The sequence below is a fragment of the Lissotriton helveticus genome, chromosome 8 (genome assembly GCF_964261635.1).
Source record: "Lissotriton helveticus chromosome 8, aLisHel1.1, whole genome shotgun sequence".
Lineage (NCBI taxonomy): Eukaryota > Metazoa > Chordata > Amphibia > Caudata > Salamandridae > Lissotriton > Lissotriton helveticus.
Window position 1 is genome coordinate 59392542 of NC_136069.1, and position 19298 is coordinate 59411839.

General features: G+C 51.8%; 1 protein-coding gene across 8 annotated transcripts in view; it reads right to left on the reverse strand.

The window, feature by feature from the left end:
* LOC144772352 (sodium/potassium-transporting ATPase subunit alpha-1-like) overlaps nt 1-19298 on the reverse strand; it is a 3188308-nt gene that overhangs the window by 2801170 nt on the left and 367840 nt on the right. The gene's annotated exons all lie outside the window — the stretch shown is intronic.

The window sequence follows — 19298 nt, forward strand, 5'->3', positions numbered from 1 at the left end:
GTCTGGTTGCTCCAGACTGGCCCTCGCTCCCCTGAAAAGGAGCAGCCCATCAGACCTTGCTGGTCTGATTAAGAAGCCATCTTTGATTCCTGCGTGGGTTGCATTTGCCAAGGCCTGTTGACTCCGATTCGAGAACCGACACTGCCGACAGCGAGAGCCTTCATGGGACAGTCCGTATCCAGCTCCTGGTCGTCGTCGACACCTCCTGGTCCACGTGGCTGCTGAGACAAGCTTCACGACATCACCTGATTGCTTCCCGACATCGCCTGGTTCCTTCCTGGTTCCTTCCTGGTCACTTGCTAGTGACCCAGACTCTGTCCCCTCTGCTTTCATGTACTCTACATCTTCGATCCACCCTTGGATCCAACCGGACTCTTCTCTCCTGGTCGCCTGCAGCATCTTTTCTCCAAGGCTCCATAGATCTCCACGACGAAACCTGACACACTTTGACACCTAGGCACCCGCTTCCTGTGGGTGAGGTAACGTGAGTACTGCGGTGCTCCTGTGCAGATTTACACCTCTAGTGTCCTAGTTTCCAGTGGTTAAGTTCTAGTCCAGTCGGAAGACTTCCAAACCTTTAACTTTCTAACTTTTACGTACCTATTGACTTCTATGTGTGCACGCGTGTGCATTTAGACACTGCACCCGCATCCTGTGGGCCTCCTGCTTCCTAACTACTGTTAGTCCAGTGTAGCCCCAGCGATTCCCAAGGCCCCAGGCCTTACCATTGTTCGTGACGTGGTTCTTATACCACTATTTTAGTATATGGTTTAGCGGGCCACCAGGGCCTATCCATATTGTGCAACTTATTGTATGTTATATTAAGTCATTTGTTATACGCTTGTGCTCCTGTGCTCATAATGAGTTAAGGAGATTTATTTAGAAATAAATACATATATTTTGAATATATAACCTGTGCGGTGTCCTTTCATTTGGTATTAAAAGGATTGCATATGGTAAAACAACTGGCTTCACATGCCCTCTTGAGTTTAGCCTAAGACTGCTTTTGTCCATGCTACCACTAGGATAGCTTGTCTATAAGGTTGACTTTACAACCATCACCATAAGGGTTGTTTGGACTGGTGCAAAGTGCTAACTAGAATAGTGAACATCATATACCAGGCCAACTTCTCACAAGATGGAGAACCCGTTTGGTGTTATCGGACGTCTGGCGCTCAGGGATGAACCCCGCTTGGTCCGGGTTTATAAGCCATGGCATATGCTGGCCAAGGCGGGCAGCGAGAATGCCGGTATATAATTTAAGGTCTATGTTGAGGAGAGAGATTGGGCGGTATGTATGCTCCACACCTAGATTTATCCTTCCCGGGCTTAGGGATGACCGCTATAGATGCCTCCGAGAGGTCGCTCGGGATCGCCCCTGGGTCTGCGAAGGAATTAAACAGTCTGGTGAGCAAAGGGGCATGGGTGACACAGAACGTCTTATAAAAAATAGCGGAAAAGCCATCCGGTCCTGGGGCTTTAGCCGGTTTAAGACAGAAGATGGCTACAATGACCTCCTCCGTATGTATATTCCTGTCGAGGTGGTCGGCTTGGGCCTGGGCTAGAACTGGCAAGGTGACCGAATCCGAAATAGCAATGAACTCCCCCCGCAAGACTGCTTTCAGCGCTGCCCACTGTGTTGCAAGGGTTGTGTCAGAGTTGGGGTTATGTGAGAGGTACTCAGTAATGGAATCCTGTATGCGCTTCAATACATCTGCCCGATGGAGGTGCGGATCCCTAAGACGCCATACCCTGGAGGGCAAAGATAGTGGTGGAAGAGTGAGAGTTGCAATAAACGGTGCGTGATCCGATAGGGAGGCAACTCCTATCTCAACCACAGATGTGAGTGCGCGCGTTGGTGTAGATGCTAAAAAATTGTCTAGTCTCGCGTACATCTTGTGTGCATTGGAGTAGTATGAATATTCTCGCTCGTGAGGGTGTAAGTCGCGCCAGAGATCACATAGTCCCAGATCACGAATCCGTGCAAGTCCCTCCTTGGAAATAGCGCCCGTCTGCTGGGTGCGTTGACACGACCTATCGGTATTGTTATCAAAAACTAGGTTTAAGTCTCCCCCTAGTATGATGTGCCGGTCTGTCGTGTCAGTAGCTTTCGAGAGGGCGTCGTGTAAGAACTTCTCCTGGCCTTTGTTAGGGGCATAGATAGGGCCGATGGTAAGAGTCAGGCCGTTAATGGCAAAACGGTAAATCAGGAGCCTCCCTTTTGATCTCAGCTTCCTTTTGAAGGACCTCCCCCCGAAACCGCTGAGCTACTAGAATCGCCACCCCGCTGTTTTAGGAGGACTTGAAGAAAAGAATTGGGTGGGGAATTTCAGGGATCTCTGGCGGTTGCAGTCCCTTGCTAAAAGGTGGGTCTCCTGCAGGAGACAGATATCTGCTTGGGTACTTTCTAGGCACGACAGGACAGCCCTACGTTTTACCGAATTGTTAAGACCCCGCACATTCAGGGTCAGGATCTTAAGCATGGTGGCCGAGATAGTAGGTACTAAAAAGGATAGAGAGCATAAATACTGTGCCACTCACTATACAACAAGGGTTTAAAACGCCCAGATGGCCGAGGACCCCGCAGGCGAGTTGGTCTGGCCTGGCTCTAAAAGGAAAGTGGACATGGAACCCCAGAACCCACCTCACAACCCCCCCACTCAAGAAACAGCAACGCAACATGAGAACAGTTGAAAAGAGGGGACTGTCCCCCATAGTCCATTGTCCCTCGACGATCAGTGAAAACGTATATGGGGTTAGATTACCAACAAATCACCCCTCCTCCCGCCCACGACCTGGCTATTAACAAATCAGACAGCCGACTATAAGTGATGTCCGATATCAGCTCGTTGAGAGGTTGGCCAATTCCGCAGCGATTGCCGGAAGAGCCAATTTCTGGCCTTGTGTGATGTCTGCAGCAGGGGGTTTCCTGGGTCGGCGCCTACGACCCTGCATGCGCCAGCGATACCCAGAGTCGGCTGAAGCGTCTCTAGTGTTCTCGTCTTCACTCTCTTCCTTCGGGACATTCACCCCCAGCAACTCACAGGCCTCCCTCAGGGAACGCATTTGGTATAGTTTGTTATCCTTACGAAACACCAGATGGAATGGATGGCCCCAGCTGTAGGATATGTTGTGCTGCTGAAGATGCTGAGTGATTGGCTTGAAGGTTCTACGTTTTTGCAAAGTAAGCGCAGATAAGTCCTGAAACAGAACCGGCATCTGGCCCCAAAACTCCAACGGGTGCATTTGATGCGCCTTTTGGAGGATGGCTTCCTTGGTGCGGTACTCTTGGACACAGACCAGGTTGTCCGACGGGGGGGGGGGGGACGGGGACGGGGGGGGCGATGGAGCACGCAGTGGTCCGACTCTATGCGCGTGGTCTATGCGTAGTTCAGTTTCCAGGGGCCTACCTAGGATATGGTTGAACAGCTCCTTCGTGTATGTGAAAAGGTCCTTCGAGCCATCGTCCACCTTCACTCCCCAGATCCGGATGCTATGGTGCCGAGAGCATTTTTCTAGATCTTCCAGGTGGGATTGGAGATCTACCTGTTGATCGTGGATCCTGAGAACTTCTTGCTGCAGTGCCGCCAGTTCCGTGTCTCTCCCATCACCCTTGCCCTCCAAGTCCGCGACCCGTTCTCCAATGGCGTCATGTCTCGACGAACCTCCTTGATTACCGTGGTGAACTCTTTCTTGAGTGTGTGAATATCTTCACGTAGAGCTACGAACATGCACTCAAGTAACGCCTTGGTGATGGGCTCTGCACCCTCTGCGCACGTTGATGTCTGGGCAGCGGTGCCCGTCGCCATGCTGGAGGTTGCCTGTCTGGTCTGTGACTTCGCAAATAAGTCTTTAATGGTCTTGTCTTTGCGTCTCCCTGCGGAGGACATAGCTCGCCTCCCTGGGATCTGAAAGAGTCGTAGGCGACCACCACCAACCTGATCTCTCTGCGAGAGTGAACCCCGCCTATCGGCGTGTGCTGGCCCTGAAGTTTAAAGTCTCTGGGGAGGCCCAATGTTGGATTAAATAGTAGGTGGTGCCAAGGTTAGTCACTTCGTCAGCCCAGCTCCGGGGTGAGCTACCGTCGATGTAGGGCCTCCTCGCCCCACTCTTCTGGCAATAGACTCCCGTGCCCCTGAGTAGGTGCGGCTATGTGGCGGCGCCACATGCTTCGCTCTGACTCCCTCAGCTAGGTGTAGATCGACTGGTGGGCTTAACTCCGGCCGCCGCCCTCGCCAACCACTGCCTCAGTGGTTTCACCCCTCTCACTCGGCCAGGCCTCTGGCACTCACTTTCTGCCCAAGCAGCCCCACCTCCATGCGCTGTCTGTCTGGCCTCGGCAATCGCAGCCGCAACTGCAGACCCCCCTCCAAAGATCCGGGGCCCAGGGCGTCTCCTCCTCAAGGCCGAGCCACAGACCGATGTTCCTCCTGAGGTACTGCTGCTTAGTTCCTCAGCCTCAGTCAGACCCCGCCCGCACTGCCCAGGCCTACCGTGTCGCTCTGCAGGTCACCTCAAACTCCAGGCTCCTCCAGTGAGGTCCACTATGTCGGATTGGTAGTAGGCCCGCCGCCGGAGCCGCAGGCCACCCGGTCCTCCGGGACTCAATAGCGCTCCTTGGGTCATGCACACGATGGCAGGTCGGGTCACTCCTCCAGCCATATCGCGGGCTCATACCTCTGGTGGATCGTCGCAGCATTGAAACCTTGCCTCCTTCTCATCAGTGCAGTCCCTTTGCTGCCCGCAGAGTTCTCCTGATATGACCGCCCCAAAATTGCGGTCCTTACTCCACTCCTCCGCACCACCTCGGTTCCTAGCCGCAGGGCGGTCGCCAGGCCACCGCCGCTCGTGCCGTCTCAGCAGGCCCACTGCGCTGATGTCAGCCACGGGCCCACCGGATTCGATGGAGATGAGCGGGCCTCTCTGTGCTCGGGCGCGGCCTCGGGCGTCTCGCACCGCCGGCCTGCGCCTCTCTCGGCCCCCTCCGCGCACCCAAGCTCCACAATGCCAGGCTCCTTCCAGGCCCTCGCGGCCCGCGAGGCCGAGCAGGGGGGAGGGGTTGGGCCTAGTCACGGCCGCTCCGTCACTCGCCTCCGCTCTGTCCGGGTGCTAGACCGCCGTGCATCTTGCTCACGTACCCCGCCGGGCTCCCAATGCGATTCTCCTGTGGAGGAGCGCGGAGGGGCCCGGAGCGGCCCGCAGCTGCCGCCGCTCCGGGTCCAAGGACTGGTATGCCGCTCACTCAAAATGGCGGGCCCACCTCCAACCGCAGCTCCTCACCAGGCTCCTGTGCTCGCAGTCTCTCTGCCCCGGTGGCGTCAATCTCATTGATGACTTCACCGAGGTCACCTCCATCTCCGAGCAGCTCAAAGGTCAGACTCTTGCCGCAGCGGACACTCGCTTTCTCGCCTGCAGTCTTGAGCGTACCAGCACGGCCCCGCTGGTTCTGCGCGCCGTCCGTTCACAGCAGGGTCGGTGTCGGCAGATCATCATGTACTGGCAGCTTCTCCGCTCAAAGCTGGCTACACTGATACCGGAACCTCTCCAGCCCTCAGAAATGAGCCGGTCCGGGCTAAGGCCAGTCTGGAGCAACCAGAGAAGCAGTGTAAATCAAAGGTTTCGTCGTCACAGAGGCCACTAGCCAACAGGCAAGTGACCGGACAGACGCGTCGAGCAGGAAAATGCAAAAGGGCCCCCGCAGCACTCGGTGAGTGTGGAGAGGTGATCTTCGGTGCAAAGGATGCTCGGGGCTGGGGCTTCTCAATCCCCAATGCACAACTTCGAGGGTGCCTCAGAAGCTGCACGGAAAGCGATTCGCTGGCTTTCCAAGATGGCCGGTCCCACGTCTCTCGTCGCCTCCACGCGTCTCAGCTTTGCTGTGGCTGTGGATCGGGCTGTTGGATGTCTGGAAGTCCAGTTCTTGTCAGGCTCTGTCGTTCGAGCTCCGGCTGGAGCAACAACAAAGCAAACCATTGAGCGCTGGATGGTGCCTGCTTGCACAGGGTGGTCACTCCTTGACCACAAGGGAGCTTCTTCAGTCTTCTACGTCGAGTAGGATGTCGAAGGGTCCAGAGTTTCGTATCAGAGTTTCAGTCAGGATTATCTAAAGTCTAAGGACACAGCTCCTACCTATATACCAAATCTAGGGGCTGGATTACCTGCTAGGTAGGGGGTGGTTACACCCCATTCCCTTTGTCCAGTTTCGCGCCAGAGCTGGGGCTGGAGTGCCCCAGCACCGGTTTGAACTGGCCTATGCATGGGACACCTTGTGTGCCCCAGGCAGTGTCTAGTTTCATTCATCCCTCCCTGCCCCAATCCGCTATCTCCTGTTTGGGGTGGTGCTAGCATCTCCCTGTGACAGGAAACCTATTGTCCAGGCTTCCCCTGCCAGAGTTTCGTCCAGCAGCAGGAGGCCAGACTTGTGTCTGTAGCAGCAGCATCCATTTTGTGATGCTGAGGCTCTGGTTAACTTTAACCGGGATTAAGGAAAGTAACATGTCTTCTCCCTCTAGAAGGGTGGAATGCTACCCCCGTCGCCAGAATTGGCGAGGGGGTAGTATTCCAAAGCGTATGACACCTTACACGACGTGTTTTGATAAAGCCAAACCAAAGATAGCATTTAACCGCGAGGTTCATAATTCACCTAAGAGTATATGGTATGGCAATATCCTGGAACAGCTATAAGAACATGGCTCCGAAAGCTGCAGACAGGCTCAGCTCAGGCTAGAGCACCATCTCACATAAAACCAAGCACTCTGCCTTCAGGATTGTTAAGGCCTGCCATAGGAGTGATTTATAGGTGCATATGTGTCCAGATTATAAGGTTAGACATAGGTATACTATATCTAAGCAAGGGGTGATTACACGACCTTGCCCCAGCTGAGTGATCAGCCAGTTGTGTCAGTTTGGATGGCCAGCCAGGGGTGGCAAAAGATATGCTGCAGCCCCTGGTAGGCATTGGATGCACCTATGCCCTGGGTACCTATAGTACACTGTACAGGGGATTATAAGGTGACCCAATCCCAATTGGTGATGTACCTAAAGTACATGGTTGTGAATTTAGAGAGAACAGCAGGGCTGTGGGTCTGATTAGCAGGCCCACAGCCACATTAAGTCGAAAACCAGTGAAGCAAAAAGCAAAAAAATGGGGTGACCATAGGATAGCAGACCATACTCTCCTACACCTCCCACACCATTTACGGTGTGAGGGTATGATTCCAACATGTTTGATACCAAACATGACAGGTTTTGTTACAGAAAGTTTAGAGATGATCATCGCATAATGACGCATGTCTATTCCATATATCGAAATGGCTGATGCACTTATAACCCGGGAGAATGGACTCCAAATGTTGTAGGGGTGTACAGCTTATGCAGGGGCACCCTCACACTTAGAACCGAGCACCCTGCTATAGGATTGAATGAGGTCCCTCACAAAGGAGGGGCTGGAGAGTGGGGAATATACTCTCATGTCCTTTGTCCAGTTTCGCACCTGAGCGGTATCCAACGGCTCCATGAACTGGTTTGAACTGGAGTATGCAAGGAGGGCACTAAATGTGCCCTTCAAGCAGGCTGAGTGGCGCTGGCAAATGCCGCCACCTTGTCCCAATACACTAAGTCATGTCTGACAGGATAGTTACTGTCCTACCTTTCTCTGCTTGAGCTTGGCTCAGCAGCAGAAATGCAGAATCGTGTCTCTGGTTGGCAGCAGCCATAGTTTGCTCTTCGGGTCTATAAGACTGGTACCACGAGAACTAAGAAAATATTTTATTTTGCTTGATTAGTTAAAATCTTTGCAAACACATAAAAAAAAGATTCCCATTGTACACAATTAAATAAAATTAAAAACAATTAAAAGCCGCATAAAGTAACAAAGGTCATCAATAACATATTCCTAATTTATACAATAGGCTGTTTTAAAAGAGATTCTCTTAGGCTCTTACGTCATCATATAGTGCTATCTGCCATTGACTACAACAACTTCTCAGGTCAGATGGCACAGCTTAACCAAGTCCGTTGTCCAAGTTAGAGGTTTGGTGATTAAAGTGCTAGTGCAACTAAAACAAGATATTATTTATTTATTAATATTGTACTTATGAAGCCTATTAGCGTATTTCGGATAACGACAGGGTTTTAAGACTCTTAGTTACCGTCTCAAAAAATCTTGTTAGCCGACAGTTAAGCTGAACGTCAATGGGATTGTAGCTAAGCTTCACTGCCTGCCTACAGGACCGGATGCCCTAATTCCTAAAAAAGGGATGTAACAAGGCGCATCTTATGTCCTTCAAGTTGGGGCAGATGCAGATGACGCGAGTGATGTCTTCCTTTCCACTTCCGCATAGGCGACAGGTCGGAGTGCCTCCTTTCCTTTCCCATGGTGGAAGATGGGTACTCATCACAATTACCCCCAAGCGCAACCTTAGAAAGTTTTCCTTCCTGCTTATCAGAGCAGGAGGAGCTTTACAGTGCATGGAATCATACCTCCCATGTCGTTTACGGTATGGGGGTATGATTCCAACATGTTTGATAGCAAACACGACAGAGCTTGTTACAGCCAGTTTAGAGATGGTCATTGCAATATGACATATGGCTACTCTATATATCAAAATGGCTGATGCACTTACAACCCGGGAGAATGGACACCAAATGATTTAGAGGTGTACCGCTCATGCAGGGGCACCCACACACTTAGAACTGAGCACCCTGCCTTCAGGATTGAAAGGCCTGCCTTAGGGGTGACTTATAGGTTTTAAGTGCAGTGGCCTCAGATATAAGGAAACATATCTGTTGTAAGTGGTGCTAGCACCAGCTTACACAGGCTGCAATGGCAGGCCTATTGTCACAATTTGAGTGGTCTCTCATGGGTGGCATAATACATGTTTCAGCCCAGGGAAGACCCCTGGTTATGCCCTGGGTACCTTAGTACCATATACTAGGGACATAAAGGGGGACGAAAGTAGGCAATTTGGAGTGTACCTTAGTACTTACCATGTCCAATTTAGGGACGAAGCACAGATAATGGGGTCTGTGATTGACAGGATCCCAATCAGACTAGTCAGAAAAACATAATGACACAGGCAAAAAGTCAGGGTGACTGTAGGAGAGTAGGGTCTGCAATCCTATGATCACCCAGATTTTTGCTTTTTGCTGCACTGGTTTACGACTTTCCCTGGCTGTGGGCCTGCTAATCAGACCCACAGCCTAGCTGTTCTCTCTATCCAAATTGTACTCAGGTACTGAATTGGCCCTGGGCCCTCTCTAAGTCCCTGTACCCAGGGCTGAGGTGCACCCAGAAGTCTCCCAGGGGCTGAAGCATGTATTGTGCCACCCCTGGACTGACTAACTAAACTGACACAACTGGCTGCACGACAGCTGGGTCAAGGTGGTGTACTCACCCTTTGCTTTAGATATAGTATACCTATATCTAACCCTAAAATGGACACACAGATCTCCTATCAGTCACTCCTATGGCAGGCCTTAACAATCCTGAAGGCAGAGTGCTTGGAATCGTGTGAGATGGTGCTCTGGCATGAGCTGAGCCTGTCTGCGGCTTTCGAGATCTATCCCTTAGCCGTTTCCATGATATCGCATACCATATACTCTTAAGTGCATTATAATCCTCGCGGTTATATGCCAACTCTGGTATCGCTTTATCAAAACATGTCGAGTGAGGTGTCATACGAATTGGAATACTAACCCCTCGCCAATTCTGGCGACGGGGTTAGCATTCCACCCTTCTAGAGGGACACGACATGTATGTAACCTGTAACCCCGGTTAAAGTCAAGCAGAGCCTTAGCTCCACAAAATGGATGCTGCCACCGAGACACAAGTCTGCCCTCCTGCTGCTGGGAGTCCTCCCAGAGCAGGAGGCAAGGACAAGGGTTTCCTGCCAGGGGCGGTGCCAGCACCGTCCCAGACAGGGTTTTGTGTATTCTAGGTAGGCAGGGCTACAGAGGAAGGTGACTGCAAGTGGCACCCCGGTGCTCACTGTGCATAGGCCGGCTTGAACCAGTTCCAGGGGCACACCAGACCCTGGGCTGGAGAAAGCCCGCCAAAGGAGAGGGGTGTAACCACCCCCCTCCTGGTCCCACCCATAGGGCAGGACTTAGTCGCGTGCCAGCCCCCTTTTCCCAGATAAAGGTAGGAGCAGGCCCCCTTCCAAATTAGATCATCTTTGGAATCAAGACACGACTTTCTACGAAAGGACATCAAGATTTCTTCTTCAAGATTCTCCCTTGTGACTAAGGAGTAGTCACCCTGCATCCGCAGGCACCATCTTAAGAACACTGCGGTCTGCTGCAAGTCCTTCCTCCGGAATCCGACTGCCCAGCTCGACGAGAACCGGCTTCCCTGGCACCTCTGACCTCTACCCACCTCTACAGCCAAGCTGAGAACCGTGGGTGCGACGAGACCTCGAGGGACCGGCCATCTTCAAGACTGCACGACTTCTTTCCAGCACGACCGCCGAGGGATCCTCTGGTGAGTGCTTTGGGGTCCGAGAAGCCCCGACCCTGAGCAGCCCCAGCACCGAAGTTCAGCCTCCCAGCATCTCCACGATCTGCGTGGGGCCCTTCTGCTTGCGACTGCTCACCGCGTTGTTTGGCTACTAGCCCGCAGGCTTGTGGCCTTCTTAACGACGCCCGACGACATCACTGCTGCTGGTCTGGTTGCTCCAGACTGGCCCCTGCTCCCTTCCAGAAGAGGAGCACCCCGGACCCTCCTGGTCCACTCCAGACGCCATTTTAGGTCCACCGCGTGGGCTTGAATTTGCCAAGACTTGTTGCCCCAATCCTGGGTCCAGCGACGTCGACAGCATCATCCATCGTGGGACAGCTCGCACCTCCATCCTGGTCGCCGACAACGCCTCCTGGTCCGTGAGACTGCAGAGCACAGCGTCGCCCACTCACCTAGTCGAGGTGACTACCATCCGGTGCCCTCCTGGTGCCCCCTGACTACTGGCTAGTAGTCACGAACTTGGTCCCCTCTGCTTTCAGGTGTCATCCATCTCCGATCCAGGCTTGGATCACTCGAACAATCTTCACTGGTCGCCTGCCAGCAACTCCTTTCCTTCAGGCTCCTGGTTCGTCAACGAAGAATCCCGACGTCTTTTCAGACCTATGCAGCTGAAGCCCCTGGGCTAGGTAACTTCGGCATTTCGGTGCCCCAGCATAGCCTCACTATCCAAGGGTCCAGATCCACTTTCGTTTTTGACCTACCTAGTCGGGTTCGCCCGAGAACACTAACTTTGTGAATACTAGCTTCCATAGGCTTTTTCCCGCCTTACGCGTGAGAGTTCCCACTCTGCACGTGGTGTCCCTAGGCCTCCTGCTCCTAACCTGAGTGTTCAGTATTGTAGGCCTAGCGTTCCTAAAGCCTCTGAGAATCGTTACTTACCTGCTAGTAATTCGCATTCCACTTTTAGAGTATATGGTTTTTCGTGCCCCTCGGGCATTTGTGTAAATTGTGCGACTTGAAGTATTTTTATAAGAGTTTTGTTGTGTGCTTAGCTCCCTGTCTCATAAAGAGCCAGGGTAGTCTTGTTATAAATAAATACACTGTTTATTTTCATAACAACTTGTGTGGTGTCCTTTCACTGGGTGTTCAAGGGGTAATGTGATGGTAAAACAGCTGGCTTAACACGCCCTCTAGAGTCTTAGCCTTAGACTGCTCGTATCCATGCTACTAGGATAGCTGGTCTATAAGGTTGACTTACAACCAATCATCAATAAGGGTTGTTTGGACTGATATATAGTGATCACTAGAATAATGAACACTGCACATCAGGCCAACTTCTCACATTGGTGAGCAGCGGTTGGGATTTGAGCTTGCTGTTGTTTTACCACACATATCCTAAGAATATCTTGTGAAAGATCACATAAGTACTAAAGGTACATATAACTTAGCTTAGAATACTCTGAGTTCTACTGAACCAGCTGTTGTAGCTCCTAGGGCCTAGCACACCCTAAACTACAACTCTAGCAAGGGATCAGTAGGTAAACATATAGTGTAGGTAAGTGCACCACTTACACCTCACTAGAAAAGCATGTCTACCCATGGAGAGTCTTCAGAGACTCCCCTTGTGGTTATTGACCCTCCACAGGTCAGCTCAAGATATGCAGCTCTCAATTTCCAGGAGCTGAGACACTTGTGTACCTCCAGGAAATTGAAACAGGGGTCTAACCCCACCACTCCCTTTCTGTTAGGTCTCTTAGAGACTTATGATGCTAGGAGAGCATCTCAGGGAGATGGGAGTATGCCAGCCTTAGAAGGGCACCTTGGTGATCCAGACCTCCCCAACACTGCCAATGCAGTTGAGGAGGAGGATCAAGAGGAACTCTCTGGGGACGAGGTAGACAAAGGTCTTGAGGTAGTCAGAAGGCTAACCAGGGCCAACTTAGACTTGCTTGGGCTAGGATCTGGGGGACCCCCAGTACTGACCCTGAGTAGGCCTAACCTTGGAGTTAGGAGAGATAGATCTCTTTCTAGGGACTCCAATAGATCTCTGCACTCTAATGCCTCTTCTCAGAGGAGAAGGAACTCTCCCCAGAGGAGATTGACTTCCCCTCAGAGAATGGAGCATGAAGCTAGGATGAGACAGGCTACTCTGAGGATTGAAAGGGAAGAACTTGCCCTGGCCAAAGAAAAGCTTGCCTTTGCTAGAGAGCAGCAGATGAGTGGGTTAGCTCCCACTGGTGGCAGCAATCTCCCAAGAGATAGAGAGAAGGGTTTAGATACTAAACACCTGACTAAGATAGTGCCCCCCTTTAAACAAGGGGATGACATCCAGAAATGGATGGCTGCTTTGGAGAGGGCCTGCACTGTGCAGTGCATTCCCCAGAGTCAGTGGGCAGCTATACTGTGGCTCTCCTTTGATGGTAAAGGTAGAGATAAGCTCCTCACTACAAGAGTGGAGGATGCTAATGATTACCAGGTCCTGAAAAATACACTGGTTGATGGGTTTGGTTTAACCACTGAGCAGTACAGGTTGCTGTTCAGAGACACCCAGAAAACTCAGTCTCAGGACTGGTCTGACTTTGTGGATTGTGCCACTAAGGCTTTGGAGGGCTGGTTGCTGGGTAGCAAGGTTACTGATTACACAGGGTTGTACAATCTCATGATGAGAGAACAAATTTTAAATAATTGTCAGAACCAGTTGTTGCACCAGCACCTTGTTGATTCAGATCTGACCTCTCCCCAAGAATTGGGAAAGAAGGCAGACAAATGGGTCAGAACAAGGATCAAGCAGAACCAGAACCAGAACCAGGGTGGTCAGAAGAAAGCAGACCAGAAGGGTAATGCTAAGAGTGAACAAAATGACCAGAAGCCTTCACCAGGTCCCCAACAAACCAAAGAGGGTGGGGGTCAGGCTTCCCAGAAGAAGAAGACTCAAGAAGGCCAGTCAAAAAGGTGGTGCCAGTACTGCAAAAGTAAGTCTCACTGGTTTAGTGAGTGCACCAAAAGAGGAGGACAAACTCCTGCCACTACAGCCCCTAAGGCAACTGCACCCCCTAGTACAGTCAGTAGTGGTAGTGTACCTCCCAAGGCATTAGTTGGGTTAACCTTGGGAACTGAGGGGTCTGACAACTTAGTTGGCACACTCACTCAGGCTGTCCTTGTCTGTACAGGGGATATGGATATATCCCCTGATATGAGTCCCAATACTTTGGGCAAATACAGGCAGACACCTTTGATTAATGGCAAGATGGCTCAGGCCTATAGGGACACTTGTGCCAGTGTCACCATGGTGACACCTAACTTTGTGGACCCTGGACAGATCATGCCAGGTACAGATTTCCTGGTGACCAATGCCAGCAACGTCACTACCAGTCATAGTATGGCGATTGTGGCTTTCTCCTGGGGTGGAGTGAAGGGTCAAAAGAAAGTTGTAGTCAGTTCAGACCTCCCAGTTGATTGTTTGTTGGGCAATGATTTGGAGTCATCACTATGGTCAGAAGTGGAGCAGAGGACTCACATGGAAATGTTAGGCTTGCCAGCACATGTGCTTGCTGTGACTAGGTCACAGGCCAGAAGATGCCCCACTGAACAGGTGCTGGATCCTGAAAGAATGGACCAGACACCTTCCAAGAAGAAGAGCAGTAGGGTTAAGGCTTTGCCTTCCCCCTTGCCCCAGGTTGAGGATCAAGTCTCTGAGGAGGCTGATCTGAGAGAGCTGAGGGAAACTGAGCCTAAAGAGCTTGAACTTGATCAAGTTGAGTTTCTGGGCTCAGGGGGACCCTCCAGAGCAGACCTGGGGAAGGCACAGTTAGACTGCCCTTCCCTTGAACCCCTCAGACAGCAGGCTGCTGCTGAGGCTGCAGGGAATGCCACAGGTGCCCACAGGGTATACTGGGAAGATGGACTCCTGTACTCTGAGTCAAGAGACCCCAAGCCTGGTGCAACCAGGAGGCTGGTCATCCCCTTGTCTCTGAGAGGTTTCCTTCTCACCTTGGCCCATGAGATTCCCCTTGCAGGTCATTTAGGTCAGACAAAGACGTGGGACAGGCTTGTCTCACACTTTCACTGGCCCCACATGAATGAGAATACCAAGGAGTTTTGTCGCTCCTGTGTCACTTGCCAAGCCAGTGGTAAGTCAGGTGGCACAACAAAGGCCCCCCTCATACCACTACCTGTGGTGGGGGTCCCCTTTGAAAGAGTGGGGATTGACATTGTTGGTCCAATGGAACCCCAGACAGCATCAGGGCACAAGTTTATACTGGTGGTGGTGGATCATGCCACCAGGTATCCTGAAGCTATTCCACTTAGGACCACTACAGCACCTGTAGTGGCAAGGGCCCTAGTTGGAGTGTTCCCCAGAGTGGGCTTCCCTAAGGAGGTTGTTTCTGACAGAGGTACAAACTTCATGTCAGGATATCTGACTGCAATGTGGAAGGAGTGTGGTGTGAACTACAAGTTCACCACACCCTATCACCCACAATGCAATGGGCTTGTTGAGAGATTCAACAGGACTCTCAAAGGGATGATTCATGGGCTACCTGAAACTCTTAGGAGAAGATGGGATGTCCTGATCCCCTGCCTCTTGTTTGCTTACAGAGAGGTCCCACAGAAGGGGGTTGGCTACAGCCCTTTTGAACTTCTGTATGGGCATCCTGTAAGAGGACCCCTGTGTTTGGTGAAGGAAGGATAGAAGAGACCGCTCAAAAAGCCTGCAACCAACATAGTGGACTATGTACTTGGTCTCCGCTCCAGGATGGCTGAGTATATGGAAAAGGCATCTAAAAACCTGGAGGCCAGCCAAGAACTCCAAAAAGCTTGGCATGACCAAAAGGCTGTCCTGACTGTGTACAAGCCTGGACAGAAGGTGTGGGTGCTGGAGCCAGTAGCCCCAGCAGCTCTGAAAGACAAATGGTCTGGGCCCCACACCATCATTGAGCAAAAGGGAGAGGTTACCTACTTGGTGGACCTTGGAACTCCCAGGAGCCCTCTCAGAGTGCTCCATGTAAACAGGCTCAAGGCATATGTTGACAGGAAGGACATGAGCTTGCTCATGGCCACAGATGAGGGACAGGAGGAAGAGAGTGACCCTCTCCCAGACCTGCTCACTCAGAATCCTGATGATGGATCAGTAGATGGTGTTGTCTTTTGTGGCAGCCTCACTGAGCATCAGCAACAGGATTGCAGGCAAGTTCTGCAATCCTTCAGACATATGTTCTCTCTGACACCCAGCCAAACTGATTGGTGTACCCATGATGTTGACACTGGAGACAGTCTGCCTGTCAAGAGTAAAATCTACAGACAGCCTGATCATGTTAGAGACTGCATCAAAACAGAAGTGCAGAAAATGTTGGAGCTGGGAGTCATTGAGCCCTCAGATAGCCCTTGGGCTAGCCCAGTAGTTCTAGTGCCAAAGCCTCACACCCAGGGTGGTAAGAGAGAGATGAGGTTTTGCGTAGACTACAGAGGCCTCAATGCAGTCACTAAGACTGATGCCCACCCAATACCAAGAGCAGATGAACTTATAGATAAATTGGCTTCTGCCAAATTCTTAAGTACATTTGATTTGACAGCTGGGTATTGGCAAATCAGGTTAGCTGAGGAGGCCAAACCCAAGACAGCATTTTCTACCCCTGGTGGGCATTATCAATTTGTGGTAATGCCCTTTGGTTTGAAAAATGCACCTGCCACCTTCCAAAGGTTGGTGAATCAAGTCCTCACTGGGCTGGATGACTTCTGTGCAGCATATCTTGACGATATTGCTGTCTTTAGCTCCACCTGGGAGGATCACCTGGTCCACCTGAGGAAAGTGTTAGAGGCTCTGCAAAAGGCAGGCCTCACTATCAAGGTCACTAAGTGCCAGATAGGGCAGACACAGGTTGTATACCTGGGCCACCTTGTAGGTGGAGGCCAGGTTCAGCCACTGGAGAGTAAGATACAGGCCATCAAGGACTGGACTCCTCCAATCACCCAGACTCAGGTTCGAGCTTTCTTGGGCCTGACTGGGTACTATAGGAAGTTTGTCAGAAATTATGGGTCCATAGTGACCCCTCTTAATGACCTGACAAGCAAAAAGATGCCAAAGAAAGTTCAGTGGACAGCAAGCTGTCAAAAAGCATTCAATGACCTAAAGCAGGCCATGTGCACATCACCTATCCTTAAGAGTCCAGATTACTCCAAGCCATTCATTGTCCAAACAGATGCTTCTGAGTTGGGTGTGGGAGCTGTTCTGTCTCAGCTGAATTTTGATGGTAATGATCAGCCTATTGCTTTCATTAGTAGGAGGCTGACCCCCAGAGAGAAAAATTGGTCAGCTATTGAGAGGGAGGCCTTTGCTGTGGTTTGGGCCCTGAAGAAGCTGAGGGCCTACTTGTTTGGCACTCACTTCACCATTCAGACTGACCATAAGCCCCTCTTGTGGCTAAATCAGATGAAGGGTGAAAACCCCAAACTGCTTAGGTGGTCCATTTCCCTACAGGGGATGGATTTTACAGTGGAGCATAGACCTGGTACTGATCACAGCAATGCTGATGGGCTCTCCAGGTATTTCCACTTAGAGCAAGAAGACTCACCTGGTCAAGGTTAGTTTATTGTCCCAAAGTTTGGGGGGGGGGGGTCATGTAGGAGAGTAGGGTCTGCAATCCTATGATCACCCAGATTTTTGCTTTTTGCTGCACTGGTTTACGACTTTCCCTGGCTGTGGGCCTGCTAATCAGACCCACAGCCTAGCTGTTCTCTCTATCCAAATTGTACTCAGGTACTGAATTGGCCCTGGGCCCTCTCTAAGTCCCTGTACCCAGGGCTGAGGTGCACCCAGAAGTCTCCCAGGGGCTGAAGCATGTATTGTGCCACCCCTGGACTGACTAACTAAACTGACACAACTGGCTGCACGACAGCTGGGGCAAGGTGGTGTACTCACCCTTTGCTTTAGATATAGTATACCTATATCTAACCCTAAAATGGACACACAGATCTCCTATCAGTCACTCCTATGGCAGGCCTTAACAATCCTGAAGGCAGAGTGCTTGGAATCGTGTGAGATGGTGCTCTGGCATGAGCTGAGCCTGTCTGCGGCTTTCGGGATCTATCCCTTAGCCGTTTCCATGATATCGCATACCATATACTCTTAAGTGCATTATAATCCTCGCGGTTATATGCCAACTCTGGTATCGCTTTATCAAAACATGTCGAGTGAGGTGTCATACGAATTGGAATACTAACCCCTCGCCAATTCTGGCGACGGGGTTAGCATTCCACCCTTCTAGAGGGACACGACATGTATGTAACCTGTAACCCTGGTTAAAGTCAAGCAGAGCCTTAGCTCCACAAAATGGATGCTGCCACCGAGACACAAGTCTACCCTCCTGCTGCTGGGAGTCCTCCCAGAGCAGGAGGCAAGGACAAAGGGTTTCCTGCCAGGGGCGGTGCCAGCACCGTCCCAGACAGGGTTTTGTGTATTCTAGGTAGGCAGGGCTACAGAGGAAGGTGACTGCAAGTGGCACCCCGGTGCTCACTGTGCATAGGCCGGCTTGAACCAGTTCCAGGGGCACACCAGACCCTGGGCTGGAGAAAGCCCGCCAAAGGAGAGGGGTGTAACCACCCCCCTCCTGGTCCCACCCATAGGGCAGGACTTAGTCGCGTGCCAGCCCCCTTTTCCCAGATAAAGGTAGGAGCAGGCCCCCTTCCAAATTAGATCATCTTTGGAATCAAGACACGACTTTCTACGAAAGGACATCAAGATTTCTTCTTCAAGATTCTCCCTTGTGACTAAGGAGTAGTCACCCTGCATCCGCAGGCACCATCTTAAGAACACTGCGGTCTGCTGCAAGTCCTTCCTCCGGAATCCGACTGCCCAGCTCGACGAGAACCGGCTTCCCTGGCACCTCTGACCTCTACCCACGTCTACAGCCAAGCTGAGAACCGTGGGTGCGACGAGACCTCGAGGGACCGGCCATCTTCAAGACTGCACGACTTCTTTCCAGCACGACCGCCGAGGGATTCTCTGGTGAGTGCTTTGGGGTCCGAGAAGCCCCGACCCTGAGCAGCCCCAGCACCGAAGTTCAGCCTCCCAGCATCTCCACGATCTGCGTGGGGCCCTTCTGCTTGCGACTGCTCACCGCGTTGTTTGGCTACTAGCCCGCAGGCTTGTGGCCTTCTTAACGACGCCCGACGACATCACTGCTGCTGGTCTGGTTGCTCCAGACTGGCCCTTGCTCCCTTCCAGAAGACCCTCCTGGTCCACTCCAGACGCCATTTTAGGTCCACCGCGTGGGCTTGAATTTGCCAAGACTTGTTGCCCCAATCCTGGGTCCAGCGACGTCGACAGCATCATCCATCGTGGGACAGCTCGCACCTCCATCCTGGTCGCCGACAACGCCTCCTGGTCCGTGAGACTGCAGAGCACAGCGTCGCCCACTCATCTAGTCGAGGTGACTACCATCCGGTGCCCTCCTGGTGCCCCCTGACTACTGGCTAGTAGTCACGAACTTGGTCCCCTCTGCTTTCAGGTGTCATCCATCTTCGATCCAGGCTTGGATCACTCGAACAATCTTCACTGGTCGCCTGCCAGCAACTCCTTTCCTTCAGGCTCCTGGTTCGTCAACGAAGAATCCCGACGTCTTTTCAGACCTATGCAGCTGAAGCCCCTGGGCTAGGTAACTTCGTCATTTCGGTGCCCCAGCATAGCCTCACTATCCAAGGGTCCAGATCCACTTTCGTTTTTGACCTACCTAGTCGGGTTCGCCCGAGAACACTAACTTTGTGAATACTAGCTTCCATAGGCTTTTTCCCGCCTTACGCGTGAGAGTTCCCACTCTGCACGTGGTGTCCCTAGGCCTCCTGCTCC